This window comes from Stegostoma tigrinum, chromosome 5 (genome assembly GCF_030684315.1).
Source record: "Stegostoma tigrinum isolate sSteTig4 chromosome 5, sSteTig4.hap1, whole genome shotgun sequence".
NCBI lineage: Eukaryota > Metazoa > Chordata > Chondrichthyes > Orectolobiformes > Stegostomatidae > Stegostoma > Stegostoma tigrinum.
The window spans coordinates 29,614,013-29,637,425 of record NC_081358.1 but is presented as its reverse complement, the minus strand read 5'-3'; positions in this window follow the sequence as shown (position 1 = coordinate 29,637,425).

The window sequence follows — 23,413 nt, the reverse complement described above, 5'->3', positions numbered from 1 at the left end:
CCATGGATTCCATTTGGGATGGCACGGTAGCTCAGCGATTTAGCACTGCTGCCTCACAGTGCCAGGGACCCGGGTTTGATTCTACCCTCCGGCGACTGTTTGGAGTTTGCACGTTCTCCGTGTCTGTGTGGGTTTCCTCACACAGCCCAAAGTTGGGCATGTTTGGTGTATTAGCCATGCTAAATTACTTGTGGTATTCAGGGATGTGTAGATGAGGCGGGTCATGGGGGATGGGTCTGAATGGGATGCTCTGAGGATCAGTGTGGACTTGTTGGGCCAAAGGACCTATTTCCACACTGTAAGGATTCTATCCATTCAATTTACACTTCTTGTTGCCGAGGAAATGCTGCCAACATCATCAAAGTCCTCTCCCGCCCTGGTAATGCTGTCCTACAACCTCTTCAGGCAGAAGATACAGAAGCTTGAACACATGCACCAACAGGTTCAATGACAGCTTATTCCCACTGTTAGTAGACTGATGAATGGACTGTCTGACTTCAAAAAATGTTGATCTTGCTAACCTTGATCTTGCCTAGCGCATGCCCTGTGCGATGTAACTTGTATGCGTCTGTCTAGTTTTTGTTTTGTCATGATCTCTATGTCCTTGCTTACTAAGATCTGCCTGTACTGCTCATAAACAAAGCTTTTCATTGTATTTAAGTACACATGACAAGAAATAATTAAATAAAATCACATCAAGAATGTAGTGAGTAGTGCATTTTGGCCAATACCTGAATTGAGTATGGAACTCTTTGCATATGCAAATAGGAGACTTAGCATCATATTTAAGTGTTTTATTCAGCTGATTCAGGATTCATGAGCTGAAGCCAGCAGTCCTTCAAGAGATTGCTGGAGTTGGTCATTGAAAAGACCATGTTTTGAAACATCTGTGGAGCTGGGTAAACCAGAAGTAAGACACAATATGTGGTGTGTCTTGAGCCTCCTTGCAGAGTGATTCTTGACTGCATCCAGTTTGTGGTACCTTGCCAGTAAGAACCATTTTTTTAGGTCAATTGTTAGACAATGGTTGCGATAGATGCTGTATAAATGTTCACTGTTTTCACACTTTCGCAAATGTCCCTTTGCTGTGTTTCTTTTGACTGACTGTGTTTAACCATTATTAAATTGCAGAATGTTTTAGATTAGTCACGTGATAAGCTATGACTTAGAATGTCAGAATTACAGGTGATTTTCATTGCAGCAATGTTCTGGAGCCTCAGCATTCTTTTTCTGATTGATGTGATTAAAAAGATTACAGCACCAGGTGGAGTAGGATGCAACTGCTCAAGCTTGAGCTTCACACCTGTTCAGAACTTGTTTTACAGCATACATTTTCTGATCAAAGAAGGTCTGTGGAGGCAGCAGTGCTGAGAGCTCAGTATCACTCTGAGTTTGAACATGATGGATGCATGACAGACAAAATGCAGGCACTCCCTGTGTTACCTGTTTTACCAATAATAATTTAGCTCTGGCAATGAAAGGAAAAGCAATACACTGTCTTACTGCCACTCTATCTTTCACCACATATTGCCACAAAAAAATTCAGAAAGCTGGGTATCTTGGACAGATAGGTACCTGCTACGTTAGCCTACATTATCAGAAAATTCAGAATGATGGAACACAAACAGTGTTTAAAAAATAAACTTATCTGCCACTTCCTGACCCACAATCTGAGCCAGTGTGCAGGGCACTTTGGGGAATGTAAATTAGGGAGAAGGTTTTATTGTTCAAGCATAACTCATTTTCTTTAAATTAGATCTCATCCAAATCACAGCTAACTTTTTTTCCAAGCTATGTTAAAATGAAGACCTTCTGAACAATTCCTAATTTCCATTCTTTCATATTTCCAATTTATTGTCGGCCTATTTTCTGCAGTTACTATTTTTTCTGTTTGTTTTAGCCGTGGAAATTACATTTGACAGAATGGTAACATCTGCCAGCAGCATTTCTTTAATACGTTCTTGTCAAAATTTTGAGTGTTTCTTTTGTGATTATTTGTAATTACAGATTCTCTTATTGAAGATAATTGTGTTTAATGAAGGATTAGTTACTTCAACATTAATCACTATCGATATACCAAAGCCTTAATGAAAACTCGTGTCAAAGTAAGAAACTGTAACTATTTTTGCCACTTTTATAGTGGTGCAGTCATAAATTCTTTTGAAGTTACAGAGAACATAGCATGATTTGCAGTCAGCCTCATATATAGCAGTTAAATATGAAATTGAGGCATTTTAAGGCTAAAATTATAAAAATACTGGATCATGCTGTCATTTGTCATTGCTTTTATTTTAATGAGTTTGAAAATATTTTGTTAACTTTGCACAGAAGCGGACTTTGAATGCCAGAAATAACCAAAATGAAAATAAAGCTTCAATAGTGTATTTCTTGCTTCATTTGTAATGCAGCATATTGTCAATTGAAAACATCAGCACTCATGAATTCTGTACAAGAGCGCAGATTGTAAGAAATTTTTCTTGCTAAATATAGAAATGTGCGTCTTTATTTTTTTTTCTTATGAATGCTTTCAGGCTGAAGTGTAATGGAAAGGTTTTTTTCCATTAAGTGGTTTGATATGTGCCTGAGCAATGGGGTGCTAATCAAGGAAAGCACTCAGCTAAAGTATCTGCAGGTGCTTGAGAAGGTTACAATTTAACAGGATTTACAAGTCTGTCAGTACTGCTTCAGATGAATTTATTTGTGTTTACATTTGGAGAGTACGTCTATCGCCAGTGAGTGGTCTGTTACAGAGCTGTTCAGTCATGTGCTTGTGAGAACTTTCCTGTTCGATGACTGCATAGCATATAAACTGTTTCCACATATTTTTCATTTCCTGGAAAAATTTTTCAAGGGGCAGCAGTTTGTTCAAATTTGACCGCAAAGCTCAATCGTAAGTTAGAATATCTATCCTAAGATGTTTATCAGCACAGTTACCATAAAAAGTCACTTCAAATGTACTTTGACACCTTCTTTCTCTGTTTCTGCTAAATTTACAACTGCACTTGGCCATCTGGGAGCAAAAACCATACCTATTTTTATACCCAATGGATCTTTGTCTGGAAGTGATGGGTAATAATAATAATGACAACAACTTGCATTTATAAAGCACTTTTTAGTGCTTTCCAGAAGCATAATCAATAAGTATACTGTAGACCACCGCAGGAAATATTAGGATGACTTAGCTAAAGTGGCTGCACTTTTATGGTCAAAAACAGAAATTGCTGGAAAAGCTCAGCAGTTCTGGCAGCATCTGTGGAGAGAAACCAGAGTTAATGTTTTTGGGTCCCAGCCAATTCAGCTCCAGCCTATTCGATTCTTCTTATAACTCAAACCTCCTAGTCCTGGCAACAATCTTGTAAATCTTTTCTAAACCCTCTGAAGTTCAACAACATCCTTCCTGTACCAGACGACCAGAAATGTGCGCAGTATTCAGAAAGTGGCCTCACCAATGTCCTGTACAGCTGCAACAACACGCCTTAACTCCTATACTCAATGCTTTCACTAATGAAGGCAAGTGTGCACAAGGATTTTGGGAAAGCAGGGGTGGGATGGGGAGAAGACAGTGTGATGCTGTTTGAGGGGTTAAACATACTTAGAGATAGAGAGGCTTGAGGATACTAAAGCAATTCAGACATTTAAATGAATTCTCCTTGAGTTGGCAAACCAATATTAACAAGATTTTGTTAACAATATTAACCAATTTTGTTCAGCAAACGGAATAGTGATAGGTGATCTTGTGTAGGATAACAGATGGGCAACAAAGTTTTTAAATTTAATTTAAGTATACAGAGGTTGGTTGTTAAGCCAACAATGCTATAATAATATCTGAACATAGTAGACAGATGAATCGTTAATTCGATATTAGTATTACTGAGAAAAAACATATTTTGATGAAGCTTGTTGCTTTGCTGTTATCAGGACAATTCAGAAGACTACAAATTCAAGGGGGAAAACCTACAATTATGCTGCAGGAGAGGACAGTACTGACTGGTTGACATGTGGACTCTGATTGGTAGAGGCATTGCCATGGAGAATGAACCCATTAATGCTGATTAATAATTAACAGTCAGACTTTGTTTAAGTTTGAATCATGTAGCTTGACTCTAATTAATCAGGTCACTGCCCTAATAAATGAAGCCTAATATTTCCTATTTTGTTGAGTTGAAATGGTGCAGTGCATGTAAGTACTATCTGTCGGCAAAGACGGGGCCCCAAGCATTCACGTGTGTAGTTTCTGGGACACCTAAGCGCTCCACACTCAAAGCCCAACTGACAATCTGAAATGAGTTGTCAGCATAATGTCCTGCCTATTTAGGATTATCCAAAAAATGTATTCCAATTGCAGAATGTTGTGAGGTTTGCAAGCTTGGGTTGGTTGGATACTGTCGGTACCTTACTGGTTGTGAATAGCCAAAGAGACTTTCTGTTTGACGTGATCCAATAGCGTTTGGAGCATTCATCCGACATATTTGCATCACACCAACACTGCAATTAATGTATCGCATTACTCATTTGTATGATGAGGTAAAACATCTGCCCTGACCATTCAGATTCTCCTGACTAGTATACAATTTAAACAAAGCCTGGCTGTTAAATGTCAATCATTGTTAATGACATCTCCATGACAACATTACTGCCAGTCAGCACTCTCCTCAATTGTAATTGTAGAATTGTCACTTGAATTTGTATTCTTGTGAATTATCTTGATGAGTACAAGGTGGAAAATTCTTACAAAATGTATATTTTATCAGCAGTACATTACTTCTGCAGTAAAAATGATTAATTTTATATTAGTTGAGTAATGTATAATATTCACTTGGTGGACATTAAGTGGCGATTCACATGTGTGTATATGTAGGAGCAAGCTGAAACAATGGTGGTTGCGTTTGGAAAGACTTTTTTGTTTCTATAAATGAAAATGTAAGTTTTTAAACATTAGGCACCAGTTCTACCCTTCACCACTAGCAACCTCAGTTAGTATATGGCCAGACAATGGTTGCCTAAGTAGACATTGGAAACCATTCATTTTATTTCACATATAATACAATCCTATTGGCCATTGTGGAAAAATAGAAAATAAGTTAAACTTGTTGTGGAATGGTTAACCTCTGATATCCTTGAAGACTGTAACATATGACCAATGAAAGATTGAAGTGGGAGCAAAGTATAGCCTTGGTACTGTCATTTTCTCCAAGAAGTACAACTGGAAGTATCTGATAAATGATGTGGAGATGCTATTGTTGGATTGGGCTGGACAAAGTCAAAAATCACACAACATCAGGTTGAAGTCCAACAAGTTTATTTGAAATCACAAGCTTTTGGAGCATAGCAGTTTTGTCACCTGATGGTAACCTTTGTCACCTTAGACTATAACTTGGTGTCGTATGGCTTCAGACTGTAATAAATGAGACATTTGTGCTAGATTTGAGGAAACAGATGTGTATTCCCCTGGAAGAATGTCATGGAACTTAATTGTATAAAAGGTTGACAAAGTCCATTTTGGCAATTCCTGATTAGCAGCACTTTACACTTACAGTGTTGTGCTAAGATATGATTCTAATTGACAGTCGGCAGTTGGAGAAGGAAACTCTGTTGGATTAGATATTGGCTGCCTTAAGAAAATTACTGGGAAAGTAGTCATTTCTTCTGGCTTTCCTGGAAAATGAGATATTCTGCAGTGATACAAATATAAGCAGTATCAATGTTTGCCTGGTTTTCAAATAACTCAAATACTGCATACTGGCATCAATATTCTAGAGTGATTACAGATTGCATACTAGAGATGAAGACATCTTATGATTATACGGTTATTTCAGCAGGAGACAAAATAACAACACCGCACTGGGAAAATCAATTGGAAGTGTTGATAAGTCCTTTCAGTGTGACTCAGTGCTCCAACAGGAAGTTCATCAACATACAGAACAAAGCAAACTGCCCCTTTGGCTCATCAGCTGCCAGCTTAAATAGTCAGAACCTCCTCCAAAACTAACCAAGGCAAGGAGACATTGACTTAAATACACAATAAAGAAGATAAATATTGATGAATCCAAACAAATTATGTTGGTCCAAGGACTTTAATGCTGTGATGAATGTGTTCATTGTGGACTCATTTAATTATGTGGAAATATGTACTGCTTAAACTTCAAAAGATAGATGAGACAGATTTGTCAAAATGCTAATTTGATTCACTAAGTAGGAAGATTGATGCATGACTAAAGGGTGTAGAATTACAACTTGCCTCAGATTTGGTAATGACAATATTTTGATGATACTTGAGAGTTGTAATACCATGGAAAATAGCTGGGGTTGAGCTATTTTGTATGTATCGATTTAATAATGAAGTCCCTATGCTGTTGTGTGAATAGTCTTTGGAAAACAAACTTGACATGGAAAATGAAAAGGTAATTATTTTGGAAATCAGTAGATATGAAGTTTGCTGAGAAAGGAAATGGCTGCATCCCCTTGTCAAAGCCTGATATTTCCCATTGAGACAAATATTCAAGTCATCAGAAGCTAAGCGTAGGAGAGAATTAAGATCTCTTAAACAATTGGCTCACTGTATTTGTTTATGATTTAAAATCCTGATATGAGTGGACATATAATTGGAGGAGTATATGAGACTTGCCAAAGCTATTAAGAAAATTTGTATAAATTGAAAGAAGTAGTGCAGGACAGCTCATAAGGACATAAGAGCTAGGAGCTGGAGTAGACCTTTTGGCCCTTCAAGCCAATTCCACCACACAACATGTTTGTGGCCTATTGTCTACCTCAAGTCCATCTTCCTGAATTAGCACCATTCCCTTAATCCTCTCAGCTTCCAAAACAAATTATTAACCTATAAATTGAATGTACTTGATGACTGAATATCTACAGTCAACAGGATGGAGAATTGATGAAGGGTGTGTGAGCCTTCTTGAAGAAATTGATGAGACTTGTAAAAATTTGTAAGAAGCATCACAATGGCATAAGAAATTTTATCATACAGATACAGGAAATTTCTCCTTATCTTTGTCCAAGATGGCCTATCCTTTTCTTTGAAACTATGACCCCACATCCCAGATTCTTTTACTGTTTAGATAACTATAGAAGTGTTTTGTTCTCTCTCTTGCCAATCTAAGTTTGGAAAGCACAGGAAATAGCATGGAGAGAGTGGTGATGAGCTTCAGTTTAGTGGATAGTTTAGAGAAGCTGGGGCTATTCATTTCTGAGAAGGGTAAGAGGAAACTGATGGAGTGTTCAAAATCCTAACGGGTTTGGACAAAGAAACTGTTCCTGTTGGTAAAAGAGGGAGATCAGAACGAGGTGGATGGAGCAGAAATAGAAGCAGCTTATTGCTGGGCACATCTTTCCAGCTCCAGGTAGACGTCATCTGGGGTCAATAAATGTGGAGCTGGAAAAGCACAGCAGGGCAGACAGCATCCGAGGAGCAAGGAAGTCAATGTTTTGGGCCAAAAAGCGTTCATCAGGATGCAAGCTGTGGCCCGAAAACCCTGACTTCTCTGCTGCTTGGATGCTGCCTGACCTGCTGTGCTTTTCCAGCTCCACATTTATTGACTCTCGCTTCTAGCACCTGCAGTCCTCACTGTCTCCTGGACTTCCTTTGGAGCAGGGACCAAGGCCATGTGGCAGTGATCATATATATATATGAAAATAAGCGAATCAACAGTTCATACTGAATGCAATTAAGTAATTATTCAATAAGGATTTAAAAAATCAAATTCCTCCCTTTTAAGTGCAAAATTAACCTTACATGTACAACAAAAATCTTTTAAAAAGTTAAACCTGACTTCCATTTTCTCCTGAGTATTGTGTTTTGGACAAGTTGCTGACTTTGGATTTTCTTTCCTTGTGTTTTCTTTATGTCTTTGACATGCACTTGCTTTCACAAGAGACTCAACCAATTGTTTTATTTAGTTGCTTCAGGTGGAATGATTCTAGGTTAGTTGCTGCCAAGATTTGAAATTGATATGAAAACTCCTGAGTGAAGCCTTCATATGATCTTTCTAGTGCTTCCTTTGTCTTCCACGAGAATGCAACCTAAAGTCAAGTCTTTCGTAGAAGATTCACTTTGGCAAACATGTGTTCATTATTCTGGTTATTTGACCAGCCCAGCCCAGCTGTCTGAATATGCTGCGGCTGTGTAGCAATCCAGCGTAAGTGCCTTGGTTTCTGGTATGTTGTCCTTCCATCTGATCTTCAGCTTCCAAAGCAATTTAAGTGAAAGGAGGTGAGCTTCTTGGTTTGATATTAGGTATAGTCCAGTCTCACCTGAAAATGACCAAGTGGGCAGGGCTATTGCACTTTGGCTTGTCAATTTGATAGGCACTTACTCCTCATTCTCAGACTTATGTCCCTTATGATAGAAGAGATAAAGTTGAAGAATCAGGTCTAGGTAAGATTGAATGTGGAGGATGCAAACAGGGCAATTACGGATGGGTAATAAATGTTGTCTCCGACTGTAAAGCTCCTATCCCGTAAATGAATAAAAGTAAGCAGTATAACTCATTGACTGGATAAACTGGAAATGGTAACAATGGAGCGGGATTCACGATGTCTTGACTCTACAGTATTGGTCTTTCAGTGATCTAGGTTTGATAGAAAATATGACAGTTGCAGAATTTTGTTGTTTGTAACACAATAATGTTTCACTTTTAGATGGAAGGAATTTGAATTTAGTGCCAAAAAGCTGAGTATTTTGTAATTTTCTACTGACCACACCACACTTACCGTTACTACCTCCATAGGAACTGTTAACTTTTCAATTTCACAATGACCAATGAAATCTTGTACTTCAGATTTTTTTTTTTACTTTTTGTTTTAGACTTTCACCAGAACAAACAAGCTAAATATGTGGATTAAACATTGAGTAATAGTCATCTATTGCATCAACTTAAAGGTAAGGCATTTCATACTAACTAACTAAAGTCTTATGGAACCCTATATATCATGGTTCTAACAGATATGTAATATTAAAAGAATAGTATCACAGTTATACACAATTCTCCAGCTGACGGTCACTTCTTTCTGCCACATGAAGTCAAAACTTCCAGCATCCTTCGACAGTTATTTCCAATCTGCCCGAGTTTTCTGGATACTATTTTACCAGCAATGCATATATTGAGGATTCTTAAGATCTTAAACATTCATGAGCCATTTCCATTTCTTTGAACAGAAATCAAATTCTTAAAAGGATCTTGCTTGGTCATTAGTTAGTTCGCAGACTAGACACAGAGACTCTGATTGGTCAGGGTGTTGTCGTGGGAATGCAGCAAAGACTGGCAGGCTCCCTGACCCATTTTTGCCATGATAATGATGCAATATATATAGTTCCTTTTGCCTAATAACATAGGGTTCAGTGTGTTAATTTATACAGCCTCTAGCTTTCGAGACATCAGACTGGCAGTCAAGTTTTCTCGTTGCATCTCCATGCAAATGGTGACCCAACCATCAACATCCTCTTTTCTCACTGTATAACTTGGTGTCCCTTGCAGCAATGTACAAGGATAAACTATCAGCACCTATGACTACCTCTCTCTCCGCTGATCAACACGAGCATCCTCTTGTGAACAGTGATCTGTGGTCTTTGGACAGAATTTTGATAGTTTCACTAACCACAAGTGAATTGCCCTGCACAGGTTTTCTCTATATGGTACAGCCAAGCAAATATACCATACATCTTTCTTTGACGACTACTTGAAAAGTGTAATAATCAAAGTACTGATAACTTGGTTTTCCCTGACCTCTCTTTGTTTTCCCTTTTGCACTCTCCCTCATTGAGTAACACTGGCTATTTTGGGGTATTAAGGCCATATCTCAAAACATTGCTGAAGGAGAAATTTGCTCATTGTTAAAAAGTTAATGCTAATTTTGTTGCGTCTTATATACTTTATATTGCTAACTCTTAAAACATCCCAGAATTATCAATTATTGAATTAAATGAAATTTAAGATGAGTTTTCATGCTCTTTTTTGAAATCCAACTGTTTCAATGGATTAGTGTGAATAGTTGTCAAGACAATTGTTTTGGCATTGCTGGGGGATTTCTGTCTCCAGGAGATACTGAGGAGGGAGGCATCAAGATGAATCAGAGACTGAATACCTGACTGCCTTTGCTGCCTAACTACACATGGAGAATGTTCATAAAACAAGAGCCACAATATCACCAGAACTGTCCTGAGGCAAACTATAGGTTTTCTCCAACATTGCCTGGACTACATGGGGAAGTCCTTTAATGCTGTGTCTCCAAATTCATGGTGATCTGCTATATGTTGGTCTCAACTTCATCTAAACTCTTTTTCCATGAGTGTATAATCCCTATGAACTGATCTTCAGCAAACACTTCATGAGGAGGAAGGAGGTCTTTGATAGGTCATCGCTGTAGACTAGCTGTACAGGAGACACTGTTCATACAAGAATTCTCTAAACACATCTTCATATCATCTTTGCTGCTCCATTCCACACAATTCCATCCATTAGACGTCAAGACATAAGAGCAGAAGTTAGTCATTTGAGTTTGTTTTGCTAATAAACCTTTGTTCTCTGACTGGGAATTGAAGCCAGGCGGGTCGTGAAAATCCTAAATCCTAACTACTAGACTGCCAGGAAATTACTGCCTCTTTCATAGTTTATCACCACGTTCTCTTGGCAACAGTCCTGAATTAAAAAACACGATTGAATAACATATCCAACAGCACTTCCAACAAAACAGACCGAATGCCTTTGCATTCCTTTAGTCTTTATGTTTTATGTTCCTTTCCTTGGCTTACACAATGAATCAGTGATCCCTGAATTACCTGGTGGAAGGTTGCACACATTCACTGGGGGAGACTGCAAAATGTCCGTAAGCATCTCAGAACCTTGAAGCACAGCTTCGGGCTGCACTACCTTGGCTTAGGTAGTAGCGGTCTAAACTAGCTTTCTGACAGGTTACTATTGAAGACATTGTTAGAATGGCAGGGGAGTACAGCTGTAGCTGTATTGAGAGACGTCGGCAGGTACATGCTCCATGATGATCCCCACAGGTTGGTGCATCCTAATAATCTGTTGGAATAATGATTGCTGTACTGCTTTGAGAGCCAACATGCCCCTTTGAGATCTACTGGGCCCAGCAGCCATAGTAGCAGCAGTCTGAGACTACATGGCATCAAGCTGAGATTTCATGCCCTTAGCCTGAACTTGCTCTTCAGCACTAAGATGTTGAGTGATCTCTGTCTGTGGCAAAGATTGCTCATTGATGAGTGATGAGGGTGTGGTGCAGTGAAGCTGTGACATTAGCCTTCAGATATTGCATTGTGGCTGGATCTGTAACTGGTGTTGTGGTCAGCCTTTTCACAGTGAAAAGGACGGATGTCGAGCTCTGCACAAATCCCTGTGCCAAATTGGAGCGGACGCCTCCATGTTCCTTGGCAAAGACAATGGGATTTTTTTGGTGCCTTGCCAATACCACAAGCATGCTTATGTGCATTTAAACCAGTTTTCCATGCTGCTGACCGATCAAAAACCTCACCTAAGTCCTCTGCAGTAGAACGCGTATGCCACCCCAGCTTCTGCTGGCAGTTAAACTGCCCTTTTCTCCCTACCCAGTGTTTCACCAAAAGCAGCTTGATGCCAGCTCTATGATATCCACTGAAGTTTGCTCAGTGTGGTGAAGACCATGTCATCTTATTTATCTTTAATTTTGGATTGTGGCCCGAAAAAGGCTACTGCTTTGAACAAAGGTGACTGTGGAAGGCAGTGTTGCAGTTTTAAGTTACTGGACCTTATTGTGAGTTCTATTTACCTGTTCTTCTTTGAGCTGCAGGGGAGGATTGCTGGACTCAGCAGCACTATGGGTGTCTGCTCAGGGCTCTTTTACTAAGAGACAATTGATTGGTTTTTCAATCGGGACAACTAGGTGGATCAGGAGTTATCAGCATGTCAACGATGCTCACATTGCCTGTGCACCTGCCCAGGAACCAATGTGTAAACCACACAGCAGTAGAAAACCTCCATACCCTTAAGGAATTCCTGCAATGACATGCTGAAATGTAATGACTGATGTTCAACTCCGGCATAGCGATGGTGGTGTTTGGTACGTTGTCAAACCATGAAGTTGTAGACTTGCTTGCCGAGCTGATGTCTTTGGTGCAGACATTTCACCACGCTGCTAGGTAACATTGTCAGTGCACCTTGGTGAAATGTTGGTGTTCTGTCCCACTTGTTATTTATGCACCTCGGTTTGCTGGGGTGGCTGGCATCACTTCCAGTTCTGTTTTTCTGTGGTTTGTTTATCGGGTCCAGTTCGATATGTTTGTTGATGGAGTTCAGATTGGAAAGCCAGGCCTCCAGGAATTCCCTGGCATGTCTCCCTTTGGCTGGTGCTATTATGAACGTGTTATCCCAGATGAACTCGTGTCCTTCTTTGTCCATGTGTGTTGAGACCTGTGAGAATTGGTCGTGTCTCTTGGTGGCTAGTTGATGTTTGTGTATCCTTATTGTCAGTTTTCTTCCAGTTGGGCCTATATAATGTTTCTCACAATCTTTGCGTAGTATTTTGTATATTACGTTAGTTTTATTGGTTATGGGTATGGGATCCTTTATGTTTGTCAGTAATTGTCGCAGGGCATTTGTTGGTTTGTGGGCTACCCTGGTACCTAGGGGGTCTGAGTAGTCTTGTGGTCATCCTCTGATATGTCTCTGATGTACGGTAGGGTGACTGTGTCTGGCCTTGTTGTGGCCTGTCGCAGAGGTAACAGCAGATTGTGCTTTTTGGGTATCCATTCCTTTTAAAAACTCTGTATAAGTGCTCCTGTTCTGCTTTGCACAATTCTGGATTGCTGCAGTACGTTGTGGTCAATTTGAATAATGTCCTGGTGCAACTCCGTTTATGGGTGTTGGGATGGTTGCTGCTGTATTTAAGTATCTGGTCCATATGTGTGGTCTTTCTGTATTTGCCCGTGTGGAGTCCCCTGTTGTTCTTACATTCTATCAATATGTCTAGGAAGGGTAGTTTGTTATTATTCTCTTCTACTACAACCACATCCACAAATACGTGTGCGAAATCACAAGACAAAAAGCTTTATACTCCAATGCAGCCTACCAAGAATGGACACCCACACTGGAACAAGCCATCAAAATACAACAACAAAATACCAGAACAAAGAAAAGAATAGACCTACAAGAAAAACTACCCAAAATCACCCACAACAACAGCACGGACAACTCAGAAACCTGGATCAAGTACATCTTAGACCGACCACTTATGGACATGGTGAAGACTACCCGAGTACGTGGACTGAATTATAACTACAGAGAGGCCAAAAAGACTGACTTCCTGGCTGCACTGGATCAAAATTAAAGGATTCATGGATGAAATACAACAGACCATCAGACAGACGATTTTCCCAATACAGAGCAGAAAAGATAAGTGGAACACTTTCAACGCAGAAGAGAATAATGCCCTGGAAAGACTGAAGAAAGACAGAAACATTGTAACAAAGTATGGAGCTGGATGAACACAGCAGGCCAAGCAGCATCTTAGGAGCTAAGATGCTGCTTGGCCTGCTGCGTTCATCCAGCTCCACACTTTGTTATCTCAGATTCTCCAGCATCTGCAGTTCCCATCATCTCAGAAATATTGTAATCTTACTGGTGGAAAAAGACACATAACAATAATCCTTAATAGATCCCAATGCATCAAGAAAGCTAATGCACTACCAATAGACACCAACACCCACCAATGGATGGTGATAGACCCAAACCCATAGTTAGAGAACCAGATCAAAACAACCCTGAAGAAATTACACAACTCAGGAGGCATCAGCAAGTCAGTCTACCAAAAAATGAATTCAGAGGGATTCAAAACACACTGCAGTAGCTACTGACAAACATAAATGATCCCATACCCACAACTAATAAAATTAACGTAATGTACAAAATACCATGAAAGGACTGTGAGGATCATTACGTAGGCCAAACTGGAAGAAAACTGACAATAAGGATATACAAACATCAACTAGCCACCAAGAGACACGACCAATTCTCACTGGTCTCAACACACATGGACAAAGAAGGACACAAATTCAACTGGGATAACATGCCCATAATAGCATGAGCCAAATGGAGACATGCCAGGGAATTCCTGGAGGCCTGGCATTCCAACCTGAACTCCATCAACAAACACATTGAACTGGACCCGATATACAAACCACTGAAAAACAGAACTGGACGTGATGCCAACTGCCCCAGCTAACCGAGGCATATAAATAACAGGCGGGTCCACCACTTCACCGGAGGCACACTGACAATGTTACCTAGCAGGATGATGAAATGTCTGCAATCAAACACACGGGCTCAGTGAGCAAGTCTACAACCTCATCGACAACCTGAGCTACAAATCTTTTCAAAAATTTTAATTGCCAAACTGTCTTTTACATCTTGAGAGAGGTGAGTGGGGTTTGGGTTACCATCTTATCAAAACAATAGCTTTGCAGACAGTGTAGAACTCTTTTGGTACCGCACTGGATTGTCAGCCTGGATTTTATGCTCAAGTCACTGCAGTGCGTTGAGAACCTGCAATCTTCTGATGCATAATTTGAGGATGCTGCAAACTGAGTGGATGGCACTCAGTCCCTCACAAAGAGAAGCTTGAAAATTTGGAGCTGTGTTTAGGACATAGGTGACAGAACTTTGAAAGTATTTACATTTATGTAAGACTGGGGCAAAAGATAGACTCTGTTCCAAGCTGTTGAGGGATCTAAAGTAAGAATCCAGCTTAATTTAATATATGGAGAAGATTGATTGCAAATTCTTATGAGAAACATCTTCTTTTATGAATTGTATTGCTGGGCAGTTTCAGGATTAGAGTTGAGGCAGAAACTCCCTATATCATGGCTGGATTGGATCAATGAAAATAAAGAACCGGAAGTCTGCCTTTTCAAATGACAGGTGGCATAGGCAGGTTCAGCCAAAAGACCTGCTCATATATTTCTAAAAAGTAAAAAGTGTTTTCTTACACTTTTCTTTCTTCTCTCTAGACAGCATTTTCAGAGCTCCTAGTATTTCCCAATAACTTGCCTGGGGGCCTATTATTGACAAATGATTCAGGGCCTCAGTGTCAACAGGTTATTCTGTTATGAATTGGAGTGGGGAGGGATGTAGTGGTGGCGCAGTGGTGAGTTCATCTTTAGAACATGCCTGGTCATCCCTTCAGTTTTAATCTTGCCTAGTCCCATCAGGATCTACCAGGTAAAAATCAACAGCGAAAAGCTCTGACTAATTTATTTCTCCACCACTCCAGTCCAGAGAAGTCAAGAGGAAATGCTGCAGTTAAACTGGCATAGTGGCTAAGATAGCGAATTCAGCACAGGCCAAGGAAGAAACCTGAAACCTTCCTATCTGTGTGTCTTGGCAGTTAACTGAGCTGTGTCTTTAACTAATAACAGACATCTTTGTATCCTCTTTGGCTACAAGCAAGGTCCCAGAGGACCGGAGAATAGCCTATATTGTCCTGCTGTTTAAGAGGGATAGCAGAGATAATCCTGGAAATTACAGGCCTGTGAATCTCATGTCGGTGGTAGGGAAATTATTGGAAAGGTTTCACAGGGACAAGATCCATACGCGTTTCGAAGCAAGTGGACTTATTAGCGATAGACAGCATGGTTTTGTGTGGGGGACGTCACGCCTCACCAACTTGATTGAGTTTTTTGAGGAGTTGACAAAGATGATTGAGGGAAAAGCTATTGATGTATTCTACATGGACTTCAGTGAAACCTTTGACAGGGTTCCTCATGGCAGACTGGTACAAAAGGTGAAGTCAGGATATAGGGATGGGTTGGCAAGATGGATACAGAACTGGCTTAGTCGTTAGGAGGCAGCGGTAAGTGGTGGAAGGATGCTTTTCAGAATGGAGGGTTGTGACTAGTGGTGTTCCACAGGGATCAGTGCCAGGACCTCTGCTGTTCGTGATCTGCATAACTGATTTGGAGGAAAACGTAGCTGGTCTATCAGTAAGTTTGCAGACAAAATAAAGATTGGAGGAGTTGTGGGTAGTGTGGAGGATTGTCAGAGTCTTGGAGTCATAGAGTAATACAGCATGTAAACAGGACCTTTGGTCCAAACTGGTCATACTGACCATGGTGCCCACTCAGCTGGTTCCAATTGCCCACATTTGGTCCAAATCTCTCTCAATTTCATCCATCCATGTAGCTGGCCAAATATTTTTTAAATACCACTATTGTACCTGCCTTAACCACTTCCTCTGGCAGCCCTTTCCATATACGCACCACTCTCTGTGTGAAGAAGTTGCCCATCAGGTCCTTCTTAAATCTTTCCCCTCTCTCCTTTAAACCTATGCCCTCTAGTTTTCAATTCTCCATCCCTGGGAAAAAGACTGTATTGATTCATCCTATCTATGCCCTTCATGATTTTATACACTTCAGTAATGTCAATCCTCATTCTCCTATGTTCCAAGGAATAGAGTCCTATCCGGGCCAACCTCTCCCTATAACCCAGGCCTACTAGTCCTGGCAACATCCTCATAAATCTTCTTTGCACACTTTCCAGTATAACTATGTCTTTCCTGTAACAGGGTGACCAAAACTATACACAATACTCCAAGTGCAGCCTCCTCAATGACTTATACAACTGTAACATAATGTCCCAATCCTATACTCAATGTCTTGATCAATGAAGGCCAGCAAGCTAAATGCCTTCTTCACCACCCTGTTCACCTCTGATACCCCTTTCAACAAGCTATGTACTTTACTCCTAGGTCCCTCTGTTCCTCAACACTCCTCAGGACCTTACTATTTACTGTATAAGTCCTACCTTGGTTTGACTTTCCAAAGTGTAATACCTCACACTTATTGAATTGCATTTGCCAATCCTCAGCCCATTTCCCCGTCTGATCAAGGTCCCTCTGTAATTTTTGATTATGTTCTCGCTATCAATGTTATACCCTAATTTTGTATCATCTGCAAAATTACTAATCATACCTTGTAGATTCATATCTAGATCATTTATGTAAATAACAAATAACAAAGGTTCCAGCACCGATCCCTGTGGCACAACCCTTGTCACAGGCCTCCAGTAAGAGAAACAACCTTCAACCATCACTTTGTTTCCTACCATAGAGTCAGTTTTGAATCCAATTAGCTAGTTCTCCCTGTATCCTATGCAACCTAACCTTCATTGCTAGCCTTCCATGCGGAACCTTGTCAAAGGCCTTACTAAAGTCCATATTGACAACATCAAATGTCCTATCCTCATCCATCTTCTTGGTTACCTCTTCAAAAACTCTAAAGGATTTGTCAGACATGACTTCCTGTACACAAATCCGTGCTATGGGCAAAAAAGTGGCAGATGGAGTTTAATCGGGTCAAATGTAGGGTGATGCATTTTGGAAGGCCAAGTACTGGTGGAAATTACAGTCAATGCAGGAGTATTGATATGCAGAGGGATCTGGGTGTGCAGATCCACAGATAACTGATGTCAGGTGCCAGTGTAGGAAGATATGGTAGTGAAAAAGATTTAAGGCATGCTTCCCTTCATTGGAAGGGGCATTGAGTATAAGGATAGACAAGTTATGCTGCATCTTTATAGAACTTTAATCAGATCACCCTTGGAAAATTGCAAACAGTTCTTGTCACCACACTACCAGAAGGATGTGAATGCTTTGGAAAGGGTACAAGAAAAAGTTTACCAGGGTAAAAACTAAAAGAACTGCAGATACTCTAATCAGGAACAAAAACAGAAGTTGCTGGAGAAGCTCAGCAGGTCTGGCAGCATCTGTGAAGAAAAAATCAGAGTTGACATTTCAGATCTAGTGACCCTTCCTCGGAACAGGAAGCTTCTGAGGGTCACTGGACTTGAACTATTAATTCTGATTTTTTTTCTTCACAGATGCTGCCAGACCTGAAGTTTACCAGGATGTTGCCTGGAATGGGAGGCCGGGGTTTCAGCTATGAAGAAAAGTTAGATAGACTGGGTCTGTTTTGACTCCAATGCAGAAGGTTGAGGGGCAACCTAACAGAAGTTTTGAAGATTGTGAATAGCATTGATAGAGTGGAAAGTATGAAGATTTTCCCCAAGATGGAGAAATCAATTACTAGGGGACAGAGAGTCAAGGTGCAAAGTGGGAGGGGAGCAATGTTTAAAAGAGGTGCGTGAGGCATGTTTTCCACACAAAAGATGGTGAGTACGTGGAACGCACTACCAGGTTGTGGAAGCAGACACAATAGCAACATGAAGCACTTAGACTAGGCAATAGAGGGATATGGATCCTGGAAGTGAAGTCAGTTTTAGTATGAAAGGGCAAAATATGACAGTGCAGTCTTGGAGGGCTGAAAGGTCTGTTCCTGTGCTCTATTGTTAATAATGTGTGCATGGGCCATCTTTTGAGCTTCGGAATTGGAAAGAATAATTAAAGTGTATCTCGACTGTTTTGAGGATTTTTCAAAAGCCACCTTTTCAACTATATACCTCTCACTTCCTTGCTTGTAATTAAAGTATCTGTCAGTTGTGCTTTGAGATCTGAAATTATTGTATGTTTCAAATGATTTAATTCTTCAGGTTGAAAAACGGTAGTGAGTACATCATTTTCAATGAAAATTAACAGAGTGCTTTGGATATCACGATCCTTAAAATCTGTTTTTTTTTAGCAGACTTGTCCAATAAATGGTACGGGAATTCTCAGATGGAGCAATAAACTTGACCTTAAATTATTCTTGTCTATGTGATGTGGATGTTACAGGCCAGCTCATGTCGCTGTTTTCCAATTGCCCTCAAGGAGGGGTTAGTGAACCACCTTCTTGAAGTGCTGCATTTCTAAAATTCACAGGGGAGTAATGCTTCAAAAAAAGAGCAAGTGCTGTGTTTAATAAACAACTTTCAAGAGTGATATTCTTCTAATTATTAAAAGTGAAGGCAGGCCAATTAAGCACAAGGCATCACAGCTATATTGTTTAATCTATCTTTAGTCTAAATCCTTAGTATACACCGATTCTAGACTATGAGTAAGTCTCAGATCTCACAGCTGTGTAAATCATTAGCATTGTTAATAAACTTCAAGACGTCTGTCTCAACAAGAATCAGTCTTCATGGTATTTGTTACAAGGGCTAACATACTAGGAACATTTGGACCATATGATTGTGACGTTGGTGTTTAATCCAGAAACCACATCAGCACACTCTCTTAAGTTTATATAATCAGAAACAGCACACCACTTATACAATAACCTCCCTGGTGTGGAATAGGATGTGAGTAGAACATTTGGAATGAGTTAGGATTTTGATTTGGGTAGACTTCAAGAGAAACAACTAGAATGATGGTCCAGTAATCATTTCCTGAGGTGTCAAAAGTGTGGATGTTGGCAGTGAGATGGGAAGAGCACTGATGATATTTCTGATTTATAGCTTATGGTTTTGAGGCTTAGCATAATCAGAATGTCAAGGCTACAGCAACATACTTATTTTATAACATAGGATAGTTTCAAATGGGTCTGATTGGACTTGACTGATCCATGCTCTTCTACTCAATAGTGCCAGCAAACTGGGAAAATAAAGATTAATTACATGATGTAATTTTCACCGTTGCCGCATGGATGTGAAATTGGCAGAGCAGGTTGCAATATTTGCACAACCAATCCTTTATTTGTATCAATAAAATTAAAGGGATACTTTCATGTGGGTTCTACAATGGGCATGTGTCCAGTGGTGAAGTTAAAAATGACCTCCGTGGCGTGCAAGCTTAGAAAAACATTTCACTTGGCCAGCTTTGAAGCACTGAACATAAAGAAGCCACTACTGAATGTTATACCTGTGTATCTACCATTCAATGGGGTGCGGTGTATGACAGAAGGAAGTCAACATTGCATTTGCTAATTTCATAGTCTTGAAAATCAAAAATAGGTGCTTTCAACTCTCTCTTTTAGATGCCTTTTTGAGACCTGACAATACAGTTCCTTTTTACAAATGCGTGCATGCCAGCTACACTTTCAGTCCGGAACATGGAGGATTCTTGGGACTTTAGAACTCCATGCATTTTGCCAAAAACAGCAGTGTTGAAGTTTCCAGGTGTTTTGGACACTTTGACTAAACAAAAAACATCCGTGGTGTATCTAAGTGAAAGGAAGAGCGGTAAAACTCGAGGGAGACAAGAGTCACTCTAACTGGAAGTGATTTGTATGGTCAACCCACTACAGATTTTGGTGGACGGCACAGTGACTCAGTGGTCAGCACGGCAGCCACACAGCACCAGGGATGAGGGTTTGATTCCACCCTCTGTCTGTGTGGAGTTTGTATGTTGTCCCTATGTCTGCATAGGTTTGCTCCGGTTTCCTTCTACAGTCCAAAGATGTGCAGGTTAGGTGGATTAACCGTGGGAAACACAGGGTTATGGGAGACGGCGCTAGGTAGGATGCTCTTCAGAGGGTTGGTGTGGACTTAATGGGCCAAATGGCCTGCTTTCACACTGTAGGGATACTATTATTTATTGCTATTATTGGAAAGGGAAAGCTGTAAGCATTTCTTCCAACTGCAGACTTCAGGAAGCCCACCAAAATGGTTAATTTTTCCATCACAAATTTTAAACTCACATTTCCAACAGTAATAAATGTCAATTTGGGCATTGATCTGTTTCTCATTTACTGTCAAAACCAAAACCTTTCACTTGCCCAATTTCTTTTTTTTTCATTCACGCTGTTGTCAGACCTAGGAATGTGGAAAATGAGTCAGTAAATTTTTTTTCCCCCACTGGGATTTTCAGAAAAGTCACATTCAGTAGCTTTGTTAATAAGCAAACATCAGATTGCTTAAAAATGTAGAACTGCAGCTGTGTATTTAATTCACAAAAAAAAGAGAAGTACTGCTTGAATTGCAGTGATTATGTGATTATATTCGCATTAGTTTTTGGTGTTTTCTGATAGCCATCAACAAGACAAACTACGTAGACATGGATCTGTGTGAGGCAAAACTTGTAGCATTGGAATTCCTGCTGTTAAAAATTCCTCCTTCATCTGTATGAGTCTTCCAACCATAGTCTTTAATTTGACTTAATTAAAATCATCAAACAAACATTTTAACCTCTATCCCCAAACAGATGGGCTTGATCTGATAGAAGTAGAAATTAAAAAATAACTTCAAAATGAATCAAACTCACACATTTTTAGAATTAATTGAGGTGGGAAGCGAGGTTGATGGTGGTGGAAGGTGGACACCTTGATTAAATATATTAACGAGGGCACATACCTCAGACATCTCTGTTCCACCTTTTAATACCAGTTAGCCAGGTTTCTTGAAACCTGGGAAGCCCGCAACTGAAGTGAGGTGAAAACTGGTCCAGCTGACAGCTAAGTGTTTTCCTATCCCTACCCACGAGCCAGAAGGTGCAGGATGCATCCCCATGATTTCAAGCATATCTGTTCATCTCCTCAGTGATCAACCCCTCCTTGTCTAGCCTGCCAAATTGCCACAAGTGGATATCTTCCCAATGGTGCTTCACAGCCACTGGTTTCCTCTTGGACTGCTCCATACTCTCCATGGCCAGTCCACAATTTCCTTCTCCGTAACCTCTCTGGCTCCTGATAGGTTTCTCCTCTGTTCCTTGCTCTCTCAGGATCTACTAATAACATCTACCCCTGAGTTCTTCCTGTCAACACTTCCTGGCAGCAGCGTGGAGCTGGTTTAGCCACCCAACAACTGGCACGTCTCTTCATTTCACTGGTTGCAGCCAGGAAACGAGTTTCAAAAATATTAATCAGGTCCTCCTATTAAATGTGTAGGACTTCGTGGAGAGACTGTTCATCTGCTTTTTATCCAACTGCAACTGCTCCTTTTCTCCATCCCCAATTACCAAAAGCAGGATAATTGTTTACTTCTCCCACTGTTTGGATGCTTCCATTATTCTTACAGCTTCTTAAAGTCATAATATATTCTGTCATGGAGAATGAGCATGATAAATGATTATTCAGTAGCCTCTTTGGCCTCTCTTTGCTCCAATCCTCTGCTCCATTGTTCAGCTCTCTGAGGTTCTACTGCCATTTTTCTACCACTACCTCTGTAAATGCAGCCAGTGTGTCTCAGACAATGACTTCTCTCCATTTCAATACTCCTTTTCCTCTGGTGCATCCACGCATCTATCCTGATCCATATGCATACCCGTGGGGTCAGCTTCAACATGTACCTTTACAACACGCAACTCACGCTCTCTTCAGTCTTCAATTACCTGAAGAACAGGAAGATTAAAGCACAGCAGATCAGACACCATCCGAGGAGCAGAAAAGTCATCATTTCATGCCAAAACCCTTTGTCAGGACTCAGGAGGGGAGCCCAGAAATAAATAAAGGGAGGGAGTTGGGACTGAGGGGAGGGGAGGGGAGGTGAGATGGTGATAGGTGGATGCATCTAGGGGGATATAGTGGTTGGTCAGTGGGAAGGGTGGAGTGGATACATGAGTAGGAAGATGAACAGTTTGAGGTTGGAGAGATTTTGAAGCTGGTGATGCAGGTAGGGGGTTATTGTGATAGATAAGTGGGAAGGCTGGAGTGGATTCTAATTCTTTGTATCTAATAAAATTTCCAACAATCTGCAATCTGTCTCAGTTGTCAACTGAAGATTAAGACACAGTCTGCAAACTTTTGACAAGCCTACAAAGAATCTAATTCATCTTTTTCAGTTATTCTGTTTCAGTCAAAGACTGAGGTGAGTACTACACTGCAGAATGTCTATTATTGTTCAATCTGAAAAAGATTTATCTTCTAGTGCGTTTTATGATCCATTCTCAGCAATAATTGTAGCCAGTTCTGGATTATAGTGAGGCAATATGTCTAGTAAAATAAGCATCTCCTTTATCCTTTGAACAATATTCTTTGATTTTCTTTCCATCACTGCGATTGGTCTTGTCTTAGCGATTGCCGCCATGGTTTATTCACAAGTGCCAAATTCACTAAGAACTTTCTTACCTATTTCACCACCCCAAAAAATCACTCAAACTCTGCAACTTTGTGAGATGGTGTAAAACTCTTTGATTGCTTGGTTTACTTGAGGATTAGCCTGAGGATGACTCATGCAAATGCCCTAGAAATTGAATGGTTGTGTTACGATGGTAATACTGGACAAATCAGATCCCAGAATAAAAACTAGCTTGACAGTTACTGAAATATGTTCAGGACAAGATCCAGTAAGGAGGGGAATGGTAAGACTAAGGATTTATTGGCCTCATTGCAGTTATTTGCAAATATCAGAACAGCAATTTTGCTGTATATTAAGGATGTCCCAGTCCATCATTGAAGTGCTCTGCCAGCTGCTTGATGAAGACTTGCGCTCATAAGGCCTGATGGCTGTCCCATCACAATAGCCCTCAATGTCACCGTAGCACTTAATTTTAATGGTAGCAGCTCATTCCAGGGAACAACTGGGAACCTTTTGTGGCATCTCTC